Below are 23,297 nucleotides of genomic sequence, written 5' to 3'. Positions count from 1 at the left end.
CCTATAGCCTGGTATTATTTAACATTTCACAACTTAGTCCCTCCCACTGTCCACATCTGTTGCCATACATTTTTAGGAAAAATATTTGTTCTAGAATTTATTAGGTGCTACTAGTTACAAATCCAAAAGGGAAATGGAAAATGCTCACAGCAGTCACGCTCAGGTCTCAGGATGTTATTCATAGTGCTGTTGTCGCCATCTTATAAAGCAATAAGCCACTCAGTTTACCACCAGGGTTTCAGGAACACCATTTAACCTTGTAAAAAAAATGTTTTCTTTAGTAATGTAAGGGGAAAAAATTTCGACCTCGAGCATGTCTTTAATTTTTTTTTTTTAAATTTAGTTATAACATGAGACACCAATTTTCCTTGCATCTTTTTTCCTTAATCAGCACTCAGAAACTCTCAGTAATAAAGACGTCCTCCCCATTTAAAAACTACCATCTATTGAAACTTCTGCATTATGGCTTGTTCTAAAATCCTTGAATTTCTGGTGTCTGAAATCATGAAATATTAACATATGATCACCCATATTTAAGTCAACGACACCTATTTGGTGTTCAGACACTTCGTGTCACGGTGAGGTAATAAGGAGTGATAAGGTAATAATGAGGCAGTAGGATAAAAAAGATTTCTGAACACCAGAAATAAACTATGATAGGAGTAAAATTTTTGCTCTGCAGCAAATGCCAACAGCAAACCCACAGCCTGTATGTCTAAAAGGCACAACAGCAAAAAAAAAAAAAAAAAAAAAAAAGAAAGAAAAGTGCTGATTTAAATTCTAAGGATAAGAGAGAATTACTCTTAAACCCTTGAAAACAAAACACACACACACACTGCATTAACTGACCAAACTTGATCAGCTTGAACCTCTGTTGTCTTGGTCTCTTGTCATCATTAGAGAGACCAACAGAGAGATGAAGAAATAGAGAGTGAGAAAAAAATTGAGCGAGCGAGCGGACAGAGAGAGAGAGAGAGAGAGAGAGAGAGAGAGAGAGAGAGAGAGAGAGAGAGAGTAGATGTACTAATCTGTGCAAAATGCTCTTGAGAATGTAAAGCTCAGGGGAAGATCTCTCAAAACACAAGCTGAGACATATGACAGCCATCATCTTGATTAAACTCTGGCAGCACTTGCCGTAGGATTACAGTGAAACCCTCGCAAGACAACTTAATGAAGTGAGAGACATCCATCAGAACTGTTCACCCTTCTCCTGTGAAAATGTATCTGCTGTTTAGCATGGGATAATTTAATAATGGATTTGTGAAGGTAGTGTAGTTGCTGAGCAATGTGGAGTCTGTAAATTCTGTGGCACCTGACACAAGTGAGTGGGTCTGTACAAAAATTAAGCATGAAAAAACGATATGCATGTCTTCAGATTTCGGACCATTATGTAGCTTAACATCTTTCTTAAATTTTTAAGGTCATGATGATATGTTTTTCTAACCTTTACAATATTTTTCTACTAAATAGAACATGATAAAGCAGATCCAGACTATAGGTTACACTATTTCTTAAAGGAATATTACAGATTAAATACAAGTTAAAGGAATATTTAATAAAAAAGAAAATGTTCTCATCATTTACTCACCCTCATTCCATCCAAGATGTGTATGACATTCGTTCTTCTGCAGAACACAAACAAAAATTTTTAGAAGAATATCTCAGCACTTTAGGTGCATTAAAAGCAAGTGAATGGTGGCCAGAACTTTGAAGGTCCATAAAGCATATAAATAATTAAAAAAATGAAATCATGAAAGTAATCCATATGACTCCAGTGGTTATATACATATCTTTAGAAGCGATATGATAGGTGTGGGTGAGAAATGGATCAATATTTAATTTCTTTTTACTATAAATTCTCCTTTACTAAAAATTTCCATTATGCACAAAAAATGTGAACAGCCAAAACAAAAGAAGAATATAAAAATGAAAGTGGAAATTTATGGTAGAAGAAAATTACTTAAATATTGATCTGTTTCTCACCCACAACAATTGTATCACATCTGAAGATATAGATCTAACCTCTGGAGTCGTATCGATTACCTTTATTTGCTTTTTGGACCTTCAAAGTTCTGGCCACCATTCACTTGCCATGTATGGACCTACAGAGCTGAAATATTATTCTAAAAATCTTAATTTGTGTTCAGCACAAGAAAGGGGGGTTGGGGGGGGTTGCTGTCCTTTTTTGCATACTGCGGCCCCCCTTGGCATTGTGAAGCGCCGTTTTGAGGCCCTTTTCAGTCTGTTGCGGCCCGTTCGGCATAACACGGCGGCCTGTTTCAGATTATCGCGGCCCGTTCTGCCCCGTTTCACGGCCGACCCACTGGGAAAAGTCCCCATTCTCCCTATGGCCAGTCCGCCCCGGTTACAAACTAACAATGGAAGTCTAAGGGACAATCGTTTTATGTTTTCCCCATGGATTTCCATTGTAAGCAGACTGATCTCACAGTGAAATCAGAAAGAGTAGGTTGTCTTTTCTTTAGCTAAAATCGGTCTGTGCTTACCAAAATGTGAAACACTGCCCCCAGTGGCCAAAGTAATAAGTGTTGTTGGGCGTATGAGCACGTGTGAGCTACATTATCTGGGTGTAATGTCCATGGAGGGGCACCAAAAGCAAGTTGTGAAACAAGTTGTTTTCAGCTGTACAGGTTGTAATACAGTGAAGAGGATTGCATATTTTCTAAACTGAACCCCCAAACCCAAATTTTAAACCTAACCATCAGTGGAGTAAAAATATGATGTTAGAGGGAAAAATACAACCTCAAAATCACGCTCGTCACTGATTATGTGAACGCATTCCTTCCTGGTTTCAACGAGGGTATCCGAACCCCAGTCTCACACGCTGCTGACGCAAGGTAAACAAGGTAAACAAGCTAGAGGCGATGCAAAAATGTCTGATAGGAAATCACACTTGTTGATGAGTCGGCATAATGTGGCCGATCCAAGGGTACCGGAAATCTCTAAAATCAACAAGCAGACTTTCTGTGTGATCATGTTGTTGTAAGTGCATTTCTGTAAGTTTTTTATTTTATTTATTTTTAATTATTACAAACAGGTGTGCAATTCCAGTTATTTTCTACAAAATGAGAAATTAAAAACATTTTAACTGCTTTCTCAAACACTGATAAATTGAATAATACATAATATATTGTAAAAAGCTAAATGTAGGCCTGTATTTTTAAAAATTTCTTTCCATTTTGTTGTTTATAAGATTTATATTTTTAGACATATGGATATTTTACAATGCTAAACCAGAAGTCCTATTTTATTTCCTTGCATTAAATATAGGTCTCAGTCAGTAAAGATGACCATTTGTTGTGCCCATCTTGCTGAAGGTAATGTAGCCTCCTCAGTGTGAATGTTAAGGAGCAGATGCCCACCTGGCCCACAGAGAAGCCTTTTGGACCACAAGACACCCATATGTTAGAGGAGATGATTCCTGCAGAGGATAACATACTTTACTGCCACAAATCTTACTGCGAGAGGGGGGAATAAGAAAGAGCGATGATAGAAGAGGAAAAATGTGTTTATGATACTGTCATATTCTGTGAATGCAAGTTTACTTTTAACCATACGCAGAACAATAAGGAAAATCTAATGCTAATATATCATTTTGCTAATAGGGTTCAGGATTTTACCCATGACAGAAGGACAGTTGTTTAAACTAACATGACATTAATAGGTCTCAATTTGTTTTTACAACACAAAAAGGAGCTGTTTTTTTTAACAATAGCATTCTTGGCATCTTTAAAAATGCTGTGGTGAAGACATTTTCCACCGAGGCAAGATTTTAAGAGGAGAAATTGCTGTAGTCTTCAAAATGCCCCTATTTGCTCTTGTCTAACATCAACAATGATCTTAGCTTTGACTGAAAATTAAAGACATAATGACAGGCTACATGAAAATAAACATGTAAATCGAGGGACAAAATCTATTTATATCACCACACTGACTTATATTGTGGCATCAGCTGAATAAAACAAAGGTCCAGGAATAGACAAAACTAAAATTTTTCTAATGGTAAGTGTAGTTATTTTTCTTTCTTTCTTTCTTTCTTTCTTTTTGACAACATTTAAAACGTAAAGCCTTTTTCGTATGTACAACTTCAGAGATGTACATATCTTTACGAAACCTCTAACGACTGGTCGGTGCTGGAATTGCCTGAATTTCTGCGAGGGTACCAATTCAAGTTCAACTGTCTGACACAATCCATTGTCAGAGAAAGAGCTATTTAATGGCAAGTTTATTTAAAAATTAAGTCCATACGGAATTTATTAAAGTAAATCCATTTGCACTTTTTGTATGACTGAATATAATGATCATCAAAGCTCAGCAAGAATGGATTATAAGTGAGTCATCGTCAGTGTTATGTTGTCAGTCGTTTACTGATTTGTCTGTGTGTGTGTGTGTGTGTGTGTGTGTGTGTGTGTGTGCTGTCACAAATGTACTGAGCAGTCTTTAGAAATTACGCAGAAAAAAAACTGCAATAATGTCAAAATAAATAAATATGTTTACTGCTTTAAAAAATTTGATCACATAAAACATACTAATTAATCAAATTTATTATAAAAACAAAGTCAAACTATGAATTCTATATTATATTAACCTTAAAGGATTTGTATAGATTTCCATGTTTTCAGAGTTGTACATGTGAACATTTTTACATCGTTGATGCTGTCAATATGTTGACATTGTCCATTAACTTGAATAACATTGGCACTGCACCAGGCCCAGTGGGTTGAGACTGGTTCTTAGAACACTATTTTAACCTCAAAGACGACGAATGAAGAGGTCATGTAATCGCATTCTGATTGTTTTTATACATTTTTTTTTTTTTTTTTTACTCTTTTTATTTCTTTGGTATAACTCTGGAAAACAAAACTACAAAAAAGCTAATTCAACTTTAAAGTGGATTTGGCCAAATAGATCAATAAAATAATGCTAATTTATTTACGTTAAAGGGACAACTGTGTAACATTATGTTCATACATGTGTAATTACACATGTAAAACATTGCCAATTGGTTATTGCACTTCAGATTCACTTCAGGTAAACAATGACAGTGCAAATCGATCAGCTAAATCAAAGGGTTTGAAGGGTAACAAATTAACCCTGCCTCTGGATCGCCCAGTTTTTCCATATGAATATGAAAGGCTTATGTTTGCTTCATGACTCTAATTCCCTCTGTCTGTTTGACTGATCCCTAGGGACAAGTTGTTGACCTGTGGTTACATTGTGATACACTGCCACTAAGCCACGTGGCTCCAGCAGTCTTTCCATGCACACTCGATGATGAGAGACATGGAACAGAAGCAGAGATTCAGAAAGAGAGAGAAGAGGTTGGTGCTTGGGGATAAAGAGGAAGAGAGTGACATCGTTTTATAAGCAAGTTACCATGAAAAATTTGTTAGCAAAATATTTGCACAGGAGTGCGCTCTGGGCTGGATAGATAACCTATCTGTGTTTGACTTTAGCTTTAAATACTCATCTTCTGCCTGTTTGGCTTATTGATTAGTTTGGCAAGAAACTAGGCCTGTCTAGCAGTGACCAAGGTCAAATGACACACATGTTTACTCACTAATGCTTCTGTTCTCACACACATCCACTCACGAACACTTATCCTAACCCACATACTCATATTTAGAATGAACAGTAACAACAGATATTATCTGATTGCTAAAATGGAGACCGGAGCTATTTGTCACAAGAGGAAGCTGTCACAAGGCCTATATCTCAGTAACTATAAGGCTTTGAGTCAAAAGTCCAATTACACAAATGTTTGTTTTACTTGGCATTTTCTTTTTTTTTCTTTTTATTTTTTGCTGGTTGCAAAAACCTGACTCAAAACAATCTTCATTTTGAATAGTATTTGTGAATTCTATAATAAAAAGTAAAATTTCATTATAATATTTGTATAATAGCTCTTCTTTTTAATTTTATAAAATAAAATATAATATAGTCAATGAGTTTGTTAGCTCTCACGTGGATGCACTGAGCAAGCTAGCTACTGAGCTATGGGGAGCAGAAAAGAACTGTCAAAAGACCTGCGTAACAAGGTAATGGAACTTTATAAAGATGGAAAAGGATATAAAAAGATATCCAAAGCCTTGAAAATGCCAGTCAGTACTGTTCAATCACTTATTAAGAAGTGGAAAATTCGGGGGTCTCTTGATACCAAGCCAAGGTCAGGTAGACCAAGAAAGATTTCAGCCACAACTGCCAGAAGAATTGTTTGGGATACAAAGAAAAACCCACAGGTAACCTCAAGAGAAATACAGGCTGCTCTTGAAAAAGATGGTGTGGTTGTTTCAAGGAGCACAATATGACGATACTTGAACAAAAATGAGCTGGTCGATTTGCCACAAAGAAGCCTTTACTGCACCAATGCCACAAAAAAGCCTGGTTACAATATGCCCGACGACACCTTGACACGCCTCACATCTTCTGGCACACTGTAATTTGGAGTAACGAGACCAAAATAGAGCTTTATGATCACAACCATAAGTGCTATGTTTGGAGAGGGGTCAACAAGCATGGTGGTGGCTCACTGATGTTTTGGGGGTGTGTGAGCTCTAAAGGCCCGGGGAATCTTGTGAAAATTGATGGCAAAATGAATGCAGCATGTTATCAGAAAATACTGGCAGACAATTTGCATTCTTCTGCACAAAAGCTGCGCATGGGACGTTCTTGGACTTTCCAGCACGACAATGACCCTAAGCACAAGGCCAAGTTGAACCCCCAGTGGTTACAGCAGAAAAAGATGAAGGTTCTGGAGTGGCCATCACAGTCTCCTGACCTTAATCTCATCGAGCCACTCTGGGGAGGTCTCAAACATGCGGTTCATGCAAGACGACCAAAGACTTTGCATGACCTGGAGGCATTTTGCCAAGACGAATGGGCAGCTACACCACCTGCAAGAATTTGGGGCCTCATAGACAACTATTACAAAAGACTGCATGCTGTCATTGATGCTAAAGGGGGCAATACACAGTATTAAGAACTAAGGGTATGCACACTTTTGAACAGGGGTCATTTCATTTTTTTCTTTGTTGCCATGTTTTGTTTTATGATTGTGCCATTCTGTTATAACCTACAGTTGAATATGAATCCCATAAGAAATAAAAGAAATGTGTTTTACCTGCTCACTCATGTTATCTTTAAAAATGGTGCATATTTTAACAATTCTCCAAGGGTATGCAAACTTTTGAGCACAACTGTATATACAGTAATAATTAAACCAAAAAGTGTTTTCAAGCCAAACATATTTTTTCAAGTTGAGTTGAGAATATTGTCACATTTTTATTGGGGCTAGTGTGTTAAACTAATACAGTTTATAAATATTCTTTTCCCATTTTTTTATTTCATGAAATGATTTACTGTTAACATTTTGCTGAAATTAGCTATTGAATTGCAGGTTCACTGTGAAAACATATCCCATATAGAGAAACAACATACCAATATCGTAAGAAATGTTCTGTAGCCAAGACTTTAAGGTATGTACATAAAGAAACTGATTTATAAAAAAATAAACCTACCCTGAGAAATAATCATTGACATTAAAAAAACTAACCCCATCTCCCCTATAAATAAAGTCAACATATTTCTCAGTGCCATCACTTGAGGTCTCCAACTTTGATTCGAATTTCTGTCAAACGATCTGCCCCACTTCCCTCCCAGTCCGGTGGCCTCTCTTTTCTCAAGCCATGCAGACAAATGTGATGTGCAATTACAAAAGATCGTTCAAATCTTTCTGCCGGCGATGGCCTTGGCTTACTACACTGTCCCACACCCTCAGTGCACTACACGCTGAACAATGACAACTTCCTAGATTTGAACTTCCTTCTAATCACTTTGGGGCAGCATTAGAGGGACGTTGAGTGGGGGATTTGGGGATGTTGTGTTAGTCCATACGCACCATTCACGCTATTAGTGGCTATTCTTTAATTAGTCTGGGTGGAGTTGGTGGGCAGAAGGCACTCTCTGCTCCCTCTGATCAATAGTATTGAAATCTGAAGGTTATTTTGGGGGCATCCGGCCTCAGATTGTCGATGTCATTCCCATCACATGTGCATTGCCCCTAAGCCTTGTTCTGGACTGGAAGTGCAAGCAGACTGCAAAAAAAGGTCCTTATTTCTAACCACTTTGATTAACCTCTGCCAGCAAGGACTTGTCCAAACTGACTTGACGTACTCATGTGATGGCCTATTATTAGCCCACATTGAGCCATAGCACCCTCCCCTCCCAACCCCTAAGTCAGCGCTCCCTCCCATCCTCCAAGTGTGTCCTTTTGTAGATGCATACATATCTGCCTACTTGCAGTAGGGGAGCAGGCACATGACCTCCCATTGTGAGGAATACTTGGCACGTGGCCCTGCTCCTCAGTTAGAAGCATTGTTCTGTTGTAGAGGAGAGTGACACTGCTGGAGAAGATACTCGCTGACATTTTCGACTTTTTAACCACCATCAGCCCATTAATCAATGGCTGCATCTGTTTTGGAGGAAAGAGAGCAAGGGAGAAAGAGAGAGATGCCCAAGTAAATACACTATAGTGCTAATCCTGCCAGGCAAATGAGTGGAGGAGATGGGAGAGAGAGGTTTGACTTTGACTTGCACCGAGAGGGGGCTTGTGCTAGTTCCACCTTTGCTTTATCTCATCAGCTCAGTATTAGCACATTGCATTTGCCACTCAAGTGTTTAGCATAAATGTAAATTTTATAGCCCTCTTCATGTTTGTCCCTGCTGACAGCCAGGAAAATGTTTGCCCATGAGTTTGTGTGTATGTGTGTGAGTGAATGTGTGTGTATTGGACATTCACTTTTTTGGGGAAAAGCATCTGAATGATGCTCTGCATGGTGTAAATGTGTGTGTGTGCCCACATGGTGCATGTGTCCACTCTTGGGTGTTAGTTTCCGTATGTGCTCTGATGATAACAGAATGAGAGATCCCTACAATAGAACACTTGAGTATGTGAAGAAAAGGGAATTGTGTAGGACACAAGATGGCGTGAACAAAAATCTGAAGACACCTTCTTTTAATTTGAAAGGAATCTGCATTCATTCAAAGGCTTCTTTCTTCTTTTTGTACAATGGTTTGAAATTTCCTGAGCAAGTAGGCCTCTTCTTTACCCTTCACTTCTAGAAGCAAGAGCGTTTTGTAGGTGTGAGACATGGGTGACCTTTCTTTGATAGTCGCTGTGATATACGATGGGCTGAAAAGAATAGTCTGTCCCATGCTTTGCATTCAGCTGGCATGAGGGCTTTTTTCCTGCTGCAAAAGCCACCTCGTAATGTTTTCTAATTCTATTCTATTTTAAGAGCATTACAGCATTCTATTTTAACATTGTCTCAGGACCATACCACACATTCTCAATGCTGATGACCTTCAGTGAAGGGCTACAGGAAATATACAACATTGTTGAGTAGATATGTTTTTTTGTCTGTTTGTTTGTTTTTTTTAACTAAAACTCAATCATATTTATCAAATATATACAGTATCAAGAAAAAGTATGCGAACCCTTTGGAATTACCCACATTTATGTATAAATTTGTCTTAAAATCTTGTTTGATCTTCATCAGAGTTACAATAGTGAACCAACACAATCTGTTTCAAATAATAACACACTAATTATGTTCTTGTACATACTGAATACATTATTCAAAAATAAACAGTGTAGGTTGGAAAAAGTATGTGAACCCCTAGGCTAATTATGTCAAACAAAGCTAATTAAAATCAGGAGTTGGCAAACCTGGCATCCAATTAATGAAACAAGATTGGAGGTGTGGATTAGAGCTACTTTGACTTATAAAAAGCACTGAAACATTTTGAGTTTGTTATTCACAAGAAGCATCTGCTGACGTGGACCATGCCTCACAAAAAAAAAAAAAAAAAAAAAAAGAGAGATCTCAGAAGACCTATGATCAAGAATGGTTGCTTTGCATGAAGCTGGAAAGGGTTACAAAGTTATCTAGAAGAGCTTATATATTCATCTGTCCACAGATGACAAATATAGACAAATTGTTTATAAATGAATACGATTTAGTACTGTGGCTACTCTCCCTAGAAGTGGCTGTCCAGCCAAGATGACTCAAAGGGCACACCGCAGAATGCTCAATGAGTTAAAAAAGTACACTAGAGTGACAGCTAAAGACTTGACGGAATCATTGGAACTGGTTAACATCTCTGTTCATGAGTCTACAGTACTTTATGGAAAACATTAAACAGGCATGGTGTCCATGGCAGGACACTACGAAGGAAGCCTCTGCTTTCACCTGAATTCCTGAAATTCACCTGAATTTCACCTGAAGATCACCTTGACACTCCACAACACTATTGGGAAAATGTTTTGTGGACTGTTGAAACTAAGGTTGAATTTTTCGGGAAAAACACTTTTCATATGGCTTAAAATGGGTACCGCATAACAACATGAAAACATCAACCCAGCAGTGAAATACGGTGGAAGGAGCATCATGATTTGGGGCTGCTTTGGTGCTTTGGGGCCTGGAACACTTGCCATCATCAAGGGAAAAATTAATTCCCAAATTTATCAAGATATCCAACAGGATAACGTGCTGCAGCATCAGTTTTAATCTCTGAAGGTTTCAATCAATATTCAGAAAACACCCATAATTACATGGAACAGTAATAACGGACTAAATAAATAATGTTTAAAAACTGAATAAACCAGTTAAAGTTGTTAAAAAAAATAAATAAATAAAAAAAAAAATTTAGATAGCTCAACTATTTAAGGATATGTGTTTGCTTGTCTGGGTAACATCTGAATAGCATTTTCAAAGTGGTGGCCAAAATATTGTAATTTGATCAAATAAAGAAAAATTTTAAAAAATAAATAAATAAATATTTAAGTGTTTGGTCTTCACAAATTCTGACAGTTAATATTACACAACCCTTGTTTTTGATTCAGAATGTAATATATTATTTAAAAACAGAAAATATACAGAAATAGCACTGGCAAAATGTACTACTGCTATAGCTTTAATATTTGGTGGCAAGCACAGCATTAGATCTAAATCAATGCAGTGAAGCACTAGTCACGGATGAACTTCAAATACCCCTGTACAAGTTCGTCCCACTGTCCTTGTGTAAACTGGTGTAGTTCTTCCCAGTTCCAAGGGGTGCTTCATTACAGTTCCTGTTTCTTGGGGCTTTCTTATTTATGTCCTTCATGTCGTCTTGTGTCTCTATAAAATCCCTTATCATGAAGTTGGCAACGGATGATGTGAGTTGATCCCTTGTATAATTTGCTTGTTATTTACTGTATGGTGGAAATAGGAACATCATGGTCTCTGGAGATGGACTTATAGCCTTGAGATTGACCATGTTTGGCTTCAGTCCCGCCTTAAACCTCCTCAGACAACTGCTGCATATACAATGTCACAGGAAGAAATTAGCCATATTCTCTGTTCAGACTAGTTGGATGAGTGGTTTAATATTATGGGAACCTACAACACAACACATGTAAGTTTAATTCCAAGAGACAAGGACAATATAAGAACAATAACTTGCTTGAAGTTATCAAGCAAATATATATAAAAAAGATGATGTCAATAGTATGGACCATTTTAAGATCTCTTCTTGGAATGCATTAAGATTAAGTGAATTGTTTGGCTTTATCGTTTTGCATATATATAGTTTTTTTCCCCCTACCTAATTATTATTTAATTAGATATTATTTGAAAATGTGTATGCATGCAAACAATATTGGTCACCACTCTGTACCTCTCAATGTATTGATCAAAGCCTAAAGAAGGTTTGAGTAAGCGGAAAGCGTAACGTTTCAAAGTCTGTGTCCAGGACCATTTTGAAGGTGAGATTCCACTTTTACAAGCTGCTAAAGTGTGTACTTATTAACAACATACCTCGGATTTGGTGCCTTCTCAAAATGGCATTAAACAGGTCTCAAGAACACAACTCAATAATAGTACTGTCCTTAGGAAGATCAGCAAAAAAAAAAAAAAAAAAAAAAAAAAAAAAAAAAACTACTTATCCCACAACAAAACATACAATGATCCTGTGTGGCAACAAGAGATAAGTCACTGCATGTGTTGACATTATTAGCATTATGAAGCCAATCTTCCGACCAATGGAAACTGGGAAATCTGTTTGAAACAATCACATTATTTTTGCAATTTGGTGATGTTAGTGAAACACACAGAAATTACATTTTGTTGGAGGTCCTCTAATGGGAGTTGAGCCGGAAACCAACACACACTAAACAAACTGCATCATTGCTTATTACTTAAACCAATCAGTGCCAAACAAATTTAAATGTATTCAGACTGAAGCACTAGATTTCAACAAATCCTCATCAGGCATCATTATCTTAATGTCTCTTAATACAATAGGCAAAAGCTTGAGAGCATGTGCGAGCTGTGAAGGTGTGGTTACTGTAAGTACTTCCTCATTTCTTGTGGAGATTTAGAACATCATGATCAAGTCAGATGAGGATGAACAGAAGGACTGATTACTGGATATCACAGATCCAGTGAAGAAAAAGGATTAAGGCTCAAAGCAGTTTACACTCTTCTGCTCTCCACTCAATATCTCAAGTCACAGCTTGCTAAAGATTGGACTCAGACTCAAGGCCACATGTTGGCAGTCACACTGTCTAAACAAACACACACATACATACACACTTATTAATAGCCGAAACAGCTGCGGATCCTCTGGCTCACACCCGAGGAGAGGAATTCCCAGAATTCAATGGGCAGAAGTGTGTTAATCTGTGATTCTTCACAATAGACAGAAGACAGATGGATTCCTTCACTCTTTCACTTTTCTCTGCACGTGTGAGGAGATCAGCTAGCGAGAGGTGCGGGTATCGTCTGCTAATTAAATGTGGTGGGTGGGAATTGGAGGGATCGCTGGACAGCCTTCACCAAAGAGCCAGAGATCTTTGAACCCTGACTATGGAGCATATTTAATGAAAGCTCTCCAATTGTCCCAGTGGTATGAAGATTTTCATGTGAACACTAACCTCATGAACAGTGCAAGCAATCTCCGAGACATAGGTTCTGGTGCTGTGGGAATCGGGAAGTAATCGTGTTCACATAATCAATGGTGTGCATGGTTTGGAGGTCATATTTTCGCTCTAAATTAAAAAAATTCTCCCCTGACAGTAGGGTTGGGGTTTGGGGGTAGATTTAAAAAATAATCATTAATTCCTGTTGACTGTATTACATAATTTCCAACTAAAACCCCACTTTTGGCTTTACTCTGTGGACATTTCACCTGAAAACGGAAGATGATATGTGCTCATTTGTTCAACAACACTTCCAGCTTCAGCCACTAGGGGCGGTGATTACATTTTCGGTAAGCACAGACTGATTTCAGCAGCAAAACGTTCAACCTACTCTTGCTGAATTCACAGTGTGTACAGACTGTTTTATTTTTTGCCTGAAATTAACATCCTCATGTGTATTTAATCAGCTTTTACTTGTCCTAACTGCCACTTTGGTACTTGGTTGCACAGTAACTGGTAGCAACACTAAACCTGTTAAACCTGTTCCATATGAGGCTTATTTGTTTACTGTGCCATGGCTGATGACTAAACATATTTGAATGGTACAGCTATGGTTTCCATAAGCTCAGTGATTGGTCAGCTAAAGGAAAGGAAGTGTACTTTTATCTGCCATGAGGTAAGAGCTTTATACTACTGACTGATGCTGAACTGTTGGTTCTTAGAGAGAACTGACCCCCATTTACTTGTGCCCACTCCATTACAGGTGTAGAAGGGGGTAGAGAAAACCAGAATTCTGGGGGTTTATATCTAACCTCTAGATACCAGGCTAATCCATCTATTCTAACCCCATTCTCTCCCTGAATTATAACCTTATGACATCATTTTTAAAATTCTGCTGTCAACGGAGTGTGGAACAGAGGACTAAGGAGTAAAAAAAAAAAAAAAAAAAGAAGAAGAAGAGAGAGAGAGAGACCTCAGGACCTCTGGTCCTCAGCCCCATAGATATGATTAATGGCCCAATGCACCTCAAAGTTCATAAACTTCCCAACCCGCTGATAGTTTATTCAAGCTAAATTATTTATTTAAGCACATGACAGACTGCTCATTCCGTGTGACGGATATTTCAAGAGTCCTTGCTTGAGGGTGCATCTTGGTTTAAGATAACAAGCAGGATAATATTGTGACAGAAACCCCAAATATACTTTGCAGAGTAACACTTGAAAGAACCTGTTAAAATTCAGGTCAGATTTCACCTGAGAATATGCTTGTCAACTTCCACTTAACATTGCAGCAAATACCGCCATGACACCAAGTTCTAAATGCAATTTACATTCACAAGTATGTGATAGACACAGTAGATTGAAAATAAACAATCTGCTCTAATTATTATATGACAAAGGATTAACTTTAGGTTTTGAGAAGTGAAAGGCGATATATTGGCTAAGCCAACTATCAGCCAAAAACTGTGATAAGTTGGTTGATTAACAGAAGTGGTCATTCCAAAAACAACATGATCACATGGGAAATCAACATATAACCTCTGAAAGTACATGTACCCAGTAATCAACCCCATACAGTCAAATTACTGACAAGTGTCATCCTCATCAGAAGTTTTTTTAATAAATTCAAGCATGATCATCCTTTCCTACAGCGCTACTGATAGCGTGTTGCGCGAGCAACCTCCGAGACACGGGTTTTGGTCCCGTGGAAACCAGGAAGTAATCTCGTTCACATAAACTTAAGCATGATTTGGAGGGTGCATTTTCGGTCTAAAATTAAATTTTTTCTCTATTGACAGTTAGGTTTAGGGTCAGATTTAGAGTTAATAAAATATGTATTCCTGTTGACTGTTCAAGCTTACATCATTTACAACTAAACTCACTTTTGGTGGCACCCTGTGGACATTTCAACTGGGGGGTGGGTGCAGTGATTCGAATTTCAGCAGCAAAACTGTCAACATCCTGTTGCCAAATTCACAGTGCGATCAGTCGTTTCAAAACCTCTCGAAAGCCTTATTAACAGATGATGCACATTTCCGGTCTTCAGATCAGTTTAGGGGAATCCTGAGTAAATATTGTGCAAAATAAGTGTTGATAAAAAATTAAGCAATCTTATTGTACATCTTATTTGCTATCATTAAGTCTTACATACTGTATATATATATATATATATATATATATATATATATATATATATATATATATATATATATATATATACATCAGTGGCAATTCCTCAGGGCCAGCAAAGCCTTCTCTGCTGGCATACCATGTCTAATAAATAAATATTTTTTCATCCTTTCATTCTCATTGACCTTTTTGCAATGTATTTTCAATTTCTTTCCACTCCTAATTTATCTACAAATGAATAGCAAAAAACAAAAACATTTATCCAATCAGAATTTATTCTTCGATGCTTACAAGCAAAGTGTGACAACTGTTTCACAAATCACTTGCCCGAAGCCATGCTCTTAGCCGAAGCAGCGCATGAGTCTGAGCTCCACCCCGTCAGGCCTTCAGAATTTTCACAGAATCCCTCAACACTGCAGTGAACAGGCATCTAAAGTCAGATTGTCAGATTCATCGGCCAATCAGATTGATTTATTTGTTCTTGTGGGTATGGTCTTTAGGATATGTCCCAGTCCAGGCCTTCTAGCTGGCCTTGAGTGATGCAATCACGCTTTAAGTGATGTACATAATTTGAAAGCGAAGAGCGCGAGATCTTGTTGACGGGTCGGCTATCATCACTGCTGTTATTGCCATTGAGAAAGAGATCCTTATGGATTTAAAAACCAAAGATGTTCTGCATGATCGTGTGATTAATTAATTAAACAGGACAGTGGTCTCTTAATTTTTTCCAGACCTGTATATATGTATCAGCATTTTATTGGCCACCATTATTTTTAGATGTCCTATCAGCCCCATCTTTATTCATATGAATTAAAAAACACATATTGTCGACCATAAGTTTTGGGTAGCTACCAACTATCAGAGCTATCTTCAGAGTTGGAAATGCCCTATTACCTCACACATTTAATTCATACCCCACTGTTGGGCCTCATGTATTCAGATAGAAGACAAAGGCAGGCCTAACACAAGTCGTAAAACCTAACTCAGCCCCCACACATTCCATGTCGTAAATTTTACTGATAAAAATCGTGCCAAAATCAAACAAAGGGAGTCCAAAACAGACTACAAATCCATGAAGCCTTGCTCACTAAAGGATCGAATTCTCAACTCCTATTGGATGAGGCACACAACAGAATGTCCCTCAAACATGACATCATCAGGAGTTCAAATAATTCTGAAATGCTTCCAGAATTCGCTTCCAGCGACTTAGTTCACCGAATATAGACGTAGCTTTTGCTGCTCTCCGGTACAACCTCGTGGCACAAGGAAGTAATGTCCGACTTGAAACTGTAGCCATACAATCTCCATCTCGCTGGACGAGTTGAGATTACTCTGTGTTCAACCAAACACTCTAACGGATCCGAAGGAGACTGCCGAGCAATTCGCATCTTCATCCGTTTGCCTACAGAAGTGAAAAGATTAAAGATTTCTCTTCCATCTTCAATCAAGTCGACATTTCTGAGTTCTCCGCCAGCCCGCCAAGAATCAACAGCCATACCGCCCGCCGAGAATCAACAGCCGTACCGCCCGCCGACAGAGCGAGGAAACGGCCTCCCGTCATCACACGAGCCTCAAGGAACCGGGTCAAAATTAAAGGATGGAGGAAAACACATTCTACCTGTGTCCTCATGCGATACAAGTAAGAGGTTTACGTCTGGGCAGAGATAGAATATTATAGTGTGTTATTCTTGTGTTTCAAGATTTTTGCTTGTACAGTTTACGGACCGCCATGTCCGCTCATTATTAATACTCAGGGTTTTAATTATCACGAATTTGTTTTGCTGTATTGTGGTCCAACCAAATTGGATTGTTGTGCAATTTCGCCATCGCGGGTGAGACAGCAACTGAGTTCATCCACTAAATAGTCAAAGTACGCGGGACTGTTTACGAGCCGTCCACCGCGTCTCTGAGCGATGAACTAAACAGCTGTTTTCTCTCCCACGATCGCGAAATCAGCTTTAGGGCCGTCACTTCTCTCTCTCTCGTACTAACCACACACACACACACACACACACACACACACACACACATGCAGGCACAGGACCCCTCACAAATATTTTGGCACACATTTTGGCTCATAGATAGCTTAAATGCTAAAGCCCAGCTTTGTCCCTAAGCTATCGTACAAGCGTATATATGCGGTAACTGGTAGACACCGTCACCCCATTCACGGTCATATTCCCTGGCCGGAAGTCTCGCGTGACATACTCTCCACGAGAGTCACGTCCGCTGTTTTGTGCGCGTCCCTCCTTACACACAATGTCACACACACACACCCTATGTGTTATAGAATTATTTTTATTTCCATATCTAATCATGTCACTGTTTAGTTTGTAGTTGTAAGTCGGAAGTTTATTGACTGCATTGTATTAATTATTAATTGATATTACTGCATAAATAAACTTTGTTTATATTACAAAGAGAAGTGTTTTGGTTTGTATTGCATACGCCTGTGCCATGCTGACGGGATGTCAGTGCTCGGATTCAAACCTTCATTCATTGTTTTTTCCCGAAAATCGATATTCTTCGGATGTCGATTTTCCTAAGAATACAATCTAATATTGAGACTGTTTTAATATTTGGTTACTAGTCCCTGATTTCAGGGTGGTGCCCCATCAATGTTAATCCTTATTAATATTCTATTGATTTCTGATAATTGATAATTATCTTTGGTGATTGTTGAATTTGAATGATCAATAAGCTAGTGTTTAATTATTAATTATTATTAGTTTTAATTAATGTTTCATCGATGTTAACAATTAACGATTATCTTTGATAATTGTTGATTTAAAGGATTAAAAAGCTAACATTGATTCTCATCAATGTCCTATTGATTTTAATAATTAATAATTATCTTTGATAATTATTAATTATTGCTAATAACCAAACTTGCTCCAAAACGTAGCACACTACATTTACTGGAGTCACATATGAGGTTTTAATGAGTTAGATACAATTAATTAATTTAAATATGAATTAATAACTACAGAAATAATTATTGTTTCTGATAGTAACACTGATCTAAACAACCAGTAAAGGCCTACACCACATATACCTCTTGCTACGACTGCCCCCCCTCCCACTCAATGAGTATTGTAGGAATCTGGCTCCTTCACCACTAATGCCTCGATAACTCCTCTCCATGCTAGGACCTGCATCTGAGGGATCTCGCGAACACTTGTCACCCCAAACAGCAGTGTTTTCGGAGAGCATTCTCCATCACTGTCAACTTCCTCTCAACTGCCTACTTTACCTTTTCCCCCTCACCTTTCATTCATCAACATTTAAGGTGCTGCCTTTGACAAGGTTGCATCTATTGCTTGGATCATACATCATATTTATACCAGGGTGCTGACAACCTATGACATATTGGACAGCACTTATTTGTCTATTTACATTCTAAGCTTGCACATAGTCTAAGGAATATTGTTCAGTAGGAAAGCGCAGGTGTATGAGGTTATTTTAAGGGAGAGTTTTAAGAAGTGGAATAGCTCTTGAAGGAAAAGGTTAACAACTCTGATAGAGTTGTGGGTTAAGAAAGTCAGGCATGGCAAAGTCTTGACAGACTATTTGTGTTTGGAGGTAGACTGACCTTCAGATACTTTTAGGCACAATTACCCAACTGTGTATGTATAATGTGGATTTAACTATAAGCAATGGATGGTAAGTAAAAGGAGTTACGTGCCTATGTTTAATTCATTTATTTTGGATCAGTGTTTTCATGGTTAGACAATTTAATATATATCCTCCTAATCACTGTTAAGCTGTCAACTAACTTCAAAAAATACATATATAATCTAAGGATAAGCATTACTGATTGATTTTAAACTGATGCCCACTTGCAGTTGTTTCCTGAAGCGCGACCTGACTATACAGTGCTGTGCACAGAATGGAATAATAATTAAAAAAAAATCCCCACTATTGTTAAATGTATTTCTAAAATTTGTTCAGTTCTAACAAAACATTCAATAGCTAAAATGTTATATCAGGACACTCTTTAATTAATATCTTAATGAACTCTTCACTTAAAAAAAATAGCTTGGCATGAATAGCTCAGTGCTGATAGCATGAGCTTTTGTCCTAGTTATAATTTTTTTTTTTTTTTTGATGAGTGTCAGAGGTCTGTGTGTAAAATGATCCCATGAGCCAATCATTTTCTTTCTATGGAGAAAACCTGTACAAAACAAGAGACTGTCAAAATATGAAATAATAATAATAATAATAATAATAATAATAATAATGTCTGCTAGCTTTTAGGCCACCTCTATTTTGTCCAATAAAATGCTCTCTAGAATGAGAATGTCCCTCCCCCTAATACCATCTGCCATCAAGGAAGTCCAGATACCTGGAGAAAGATATCAGTTGGCTTTCCGATTCATCTCAATGGCAGTTGCTCAGCTGGCACATGACCCCTTTAGAGGTTCACAATTTTAATTGTCATCTTTGCTCCTGGGAGCTTTATTTTAGCCATGTGAATATAATTACTCTTGAGTCGAAAGAACATGACATCATAATAATGTTTCATTGGCCAATAGAATGTGCACAGACCCAAGTAGGGTTAAATGTTTTACGAAATTTCCTCAATCGATAATCTTTAACTTGAATGAAAGTTTCTTAAATATTAACAATAACAATAAATTGTATTATTTTTCAATCAAAGATTTATTTATACAAAGTTAGATTTTTGACTGACCAACAGTTCTAATGTAAACTTGAAAACGTCAACATTGCATCAAAGAAAACTTCCTTACTATAGAAGGAAACATGAAAACATCAAACAACTACCCAAGTAAGTATGTGCATGTAGTCCTGTTTAAAATTTAAATAAATATTTTTTAAAAATGTGAGTTCTGGTATTTTCCTCCTACAGTAAAAATAATTTAAGTTTAGTGTATTTTAGTGTATTTTAATACATTCAGGCTGATTACAATTTTGTGAATTATTTAACTTTTACATTCGTTGGATATTTCAGACCTTAATTTTAATTGAATTTAACCCTAAAAATGGCAAGACCATAAAGAAACCTCAGTATATGCATTTATATTTAGCTATTTTCTGACAAAATAGGGCCCAATTAATACAATTTCATGTTTTTCTTAAAAATATTGCTTTTATTTTCAATTTTACTGTTTGTATCCCCCAGGATATGCTGCCTCTTTAGGTTATAAACAAAGAATGCAATATTTTGCTGTGCTTCTTACCAGATTTAAACTATTTAAAAACATTCTTAAAACATTAGTTTGGTTACAAAAAAGTACCATGGCATTACCATTTTTCTTGGAAATGCTACCATGGTATTACTATGACTTTTGGATATGGTGCCATGGTAACACCATGTTTTTAGGACATGTACAGACAATATCCTTTGAAGTAACTTAAAGTACTTTGTAAATACTATGGTACATAATGATGATTGTTCTTTAATACCATCTGATACCATCACTATACCATGGTATTGATCAAGATCAATAGTGGGGCCAGTGCCTCAGGGCCTCAGACTATCATGGGTGTCCAAAGCCTCAGGATTGCCAAAGGAAGCTGAACACCAGGACCCTTGGCTAATACAGTGCAAGTTGAGCACTAGGGCACCCAGACCCCTGGCAAGTACAGTGTGAGCTCATCACTAGGGACCTGGCCTTTGGCAAATAGAGCCCTTCGAGATGTCAAGCCACAACTTCCTTTCCACGGGAAAGAAAACTGCGCACTTCAAGCAATTTCATGGGTTCTTTCAAATAAAACACTTTTTCCTAAGCACTGTACAACTGTTTCGAAGCATTTATTTTGGTAAACTTATTAAGGTCATATTATGACATGATTGTCCTTGATAAATGTGCAGATTTCACCAGTTATCTGTAAGCATCATGTTACAGTCTTATTGTGGCTTTGTATGCAAACACTTAAGTGCTCCTTACTACTACTCAGGCACTAAGCAGAACCACTTTTCCTGAGAAAACCGCACGGACCTTAGGTTGGAGAGTGGCATCTCCTCTCTCTCCCGTTCAGGGGCTGGTTGCAAAAAACTTTTTTAGACTAGTCTTACTAGTTAGTCATCTAAAATTTTGGTCTTAACTTTTTCAGTCATTTGCATAAAAACTTAGATTGGTCTAATTTAAGATCAAAATGTAAGACAGCACACCCCTAGGCTAACTTTTTTTTACATTCCTTTTTGACATGGAAATTAACTGTCAGCTGAGCTAGTGGGGGCTTCAGTTGAGGGCTAAAAAGGCATGAGTTGAGACTTTGAAGAAGACTTTGACTTCTACGATGGTAACAACACTTCTTCTTTTATTTATGTTCTTTTATTATTATTATTTAGGTTAAAATCACTAAATTTGTTTATTAGAATCCATTCTGAAGCATTGTATTCCTCTAATAAGCAAATATTTTCAGCAAATGAAAACTGTATTGAGCATCCACAATCATCAATTTTTTTTTTAAGCTGTTCAGTGTCTTAGTTTTCCCACAATGCAATGGGAATTAGACTGTCTTACTAAAGACAACTGTGAGCTTGTATTATGCAACAGGCTTTCTATGATGTCTTTAGCTAGTCAGACTAATTGTTAGACAAAGTCTTAAGTTAATGGCTATGTTTATGCAACCGGCCCCACAGTGTGGGACAAAAAAAAAGCATAGAGTGCTGAGCAAGTGTTTGTCATCCAGCAAAGAAAATCTATGAGAAACCATTAATTATTTGTTGTTGAAGTAGAATAGGTGCCCTAAGCTGAAGGTATGATAGTCTACAAAACCAAACAGATTACAAAAATTTCTCATGGAAATGTTTTTCAGCAGTTGGATTGAACCTTTCATGTTGGCAGCATTCCAAGCCTAACTGCTGCTCTTTAATCACAGGGGAGTGTGTCCTCATTGTCATCAACCTGACAGCACACACCCTGAAACAGCAGCTACATCTCAAGAAAGGATGCAGCTGCTTGTGAAGGAATTGCAGGCTTCAATGAACAAAACCCGACCAGTATCTATGACAGGAAATTTGTCAAACCCAGAACAAACTGAACTCCATCAATTGTACTAGTGCTCACTCTTTAAGCAATAATGATGGAACAACACTGACCCAACACTGTACTTGTTACCAAGGTTCTAAGCCATACCCCTTTTCCACTGACAGGGTAATGGTCTGATAGAAAAGGAGGTTCTGGGCCAGAAAAACTGGCTCCGCACTGACCCCTCAAATCTCCTTAAACAATAATGTCAGAGGCCAAGGGGCAGGATAATGTCCTCACCAAATACAGTTTTCAAAACACTCAAAATACAAAACAAAAAGATCGTACAAAAGTAGATCATTCCCATTATAATCAACAGATCTTACTTCAAACTTCTTCAAACATCTAATGTTGCACCTCAATTGATGGACACCACAGTCCTGTTTTTGCTGCACTGTACAGGTGCTCCATCCACTTTATTTTCTTTATATTTAACCCTTTAAGCTCTGAGGGTGTTTTTAAAGATTTCCTGTTTATACCCAAAATTAAAGGCTTATAACTCGACAAAAAAAAACAAAAAAAAAAAAAAAAAACAAGGTGGGTCAAGTGTTTGGTAAAAGTGTAAAAAAAAAAAAAAAAAATGTATTTTTTTTAAAACATTTTTTTAATGATATAGATAATGATACATTCTGATATTCTCAGCCTAAGAAACTGCTGTAAAATCACAAAAAAATAACTGAGTCAAAAATTGACTTTTATTCTTATTTTTCTTATTTGACATCATATATATATATATATATATATATATATATATATATATATGGGTGTAAATAAGGTGGCTCCAAAAAAAAAAAAAAAAAACAGCTTTTGTTCCCAATCATGTCAAAAATTTGGATTGATACAACAAAGCAATCAAAAGTTATAGCATTACAAAATAATTTATCATAGTGTACAAAAGCGTCTCCAAACAAATAAATCATAATAATTGTACATAAGAACTAATTACACATTCAAACACAATAATGACTAAAGGTATGCATAGCATGCAGACATGATTTTAGTAATGAGATTTCACAGAATGAGTGCCTTTTGACTCAATGAGTCTGCATCATTGAGTTTGTGTTATTTACTTGGTGTCATCTCCTGGTGGCCATATGTAACATTGTGTTTTGTGTGGATTATCTAATGATCTATGCATTTGATTACCTTGTGTATGGGCTCTTTTGACAGATAATCACCTACTCTAAGTAA

This window comes from Myxocyprinus asiaticus, chromosome 17 (assembly GCF_019703515.2).
Source record: "Myxocyprinus asiaticus isolate MX2 ecotype Aquarium Trade chromosome 17, UBuf_Myxa_2, whole genome shotgun sequence".
NCBI lineage: Eukaryota > Metazoa > Chordata > Actinopteri > Cypriniformes > Catostomidae > Myxocyprinus > Myxocyprinus asiaticus.
This window is presented reverse-complemented; position numbering follows the sequence as displayed.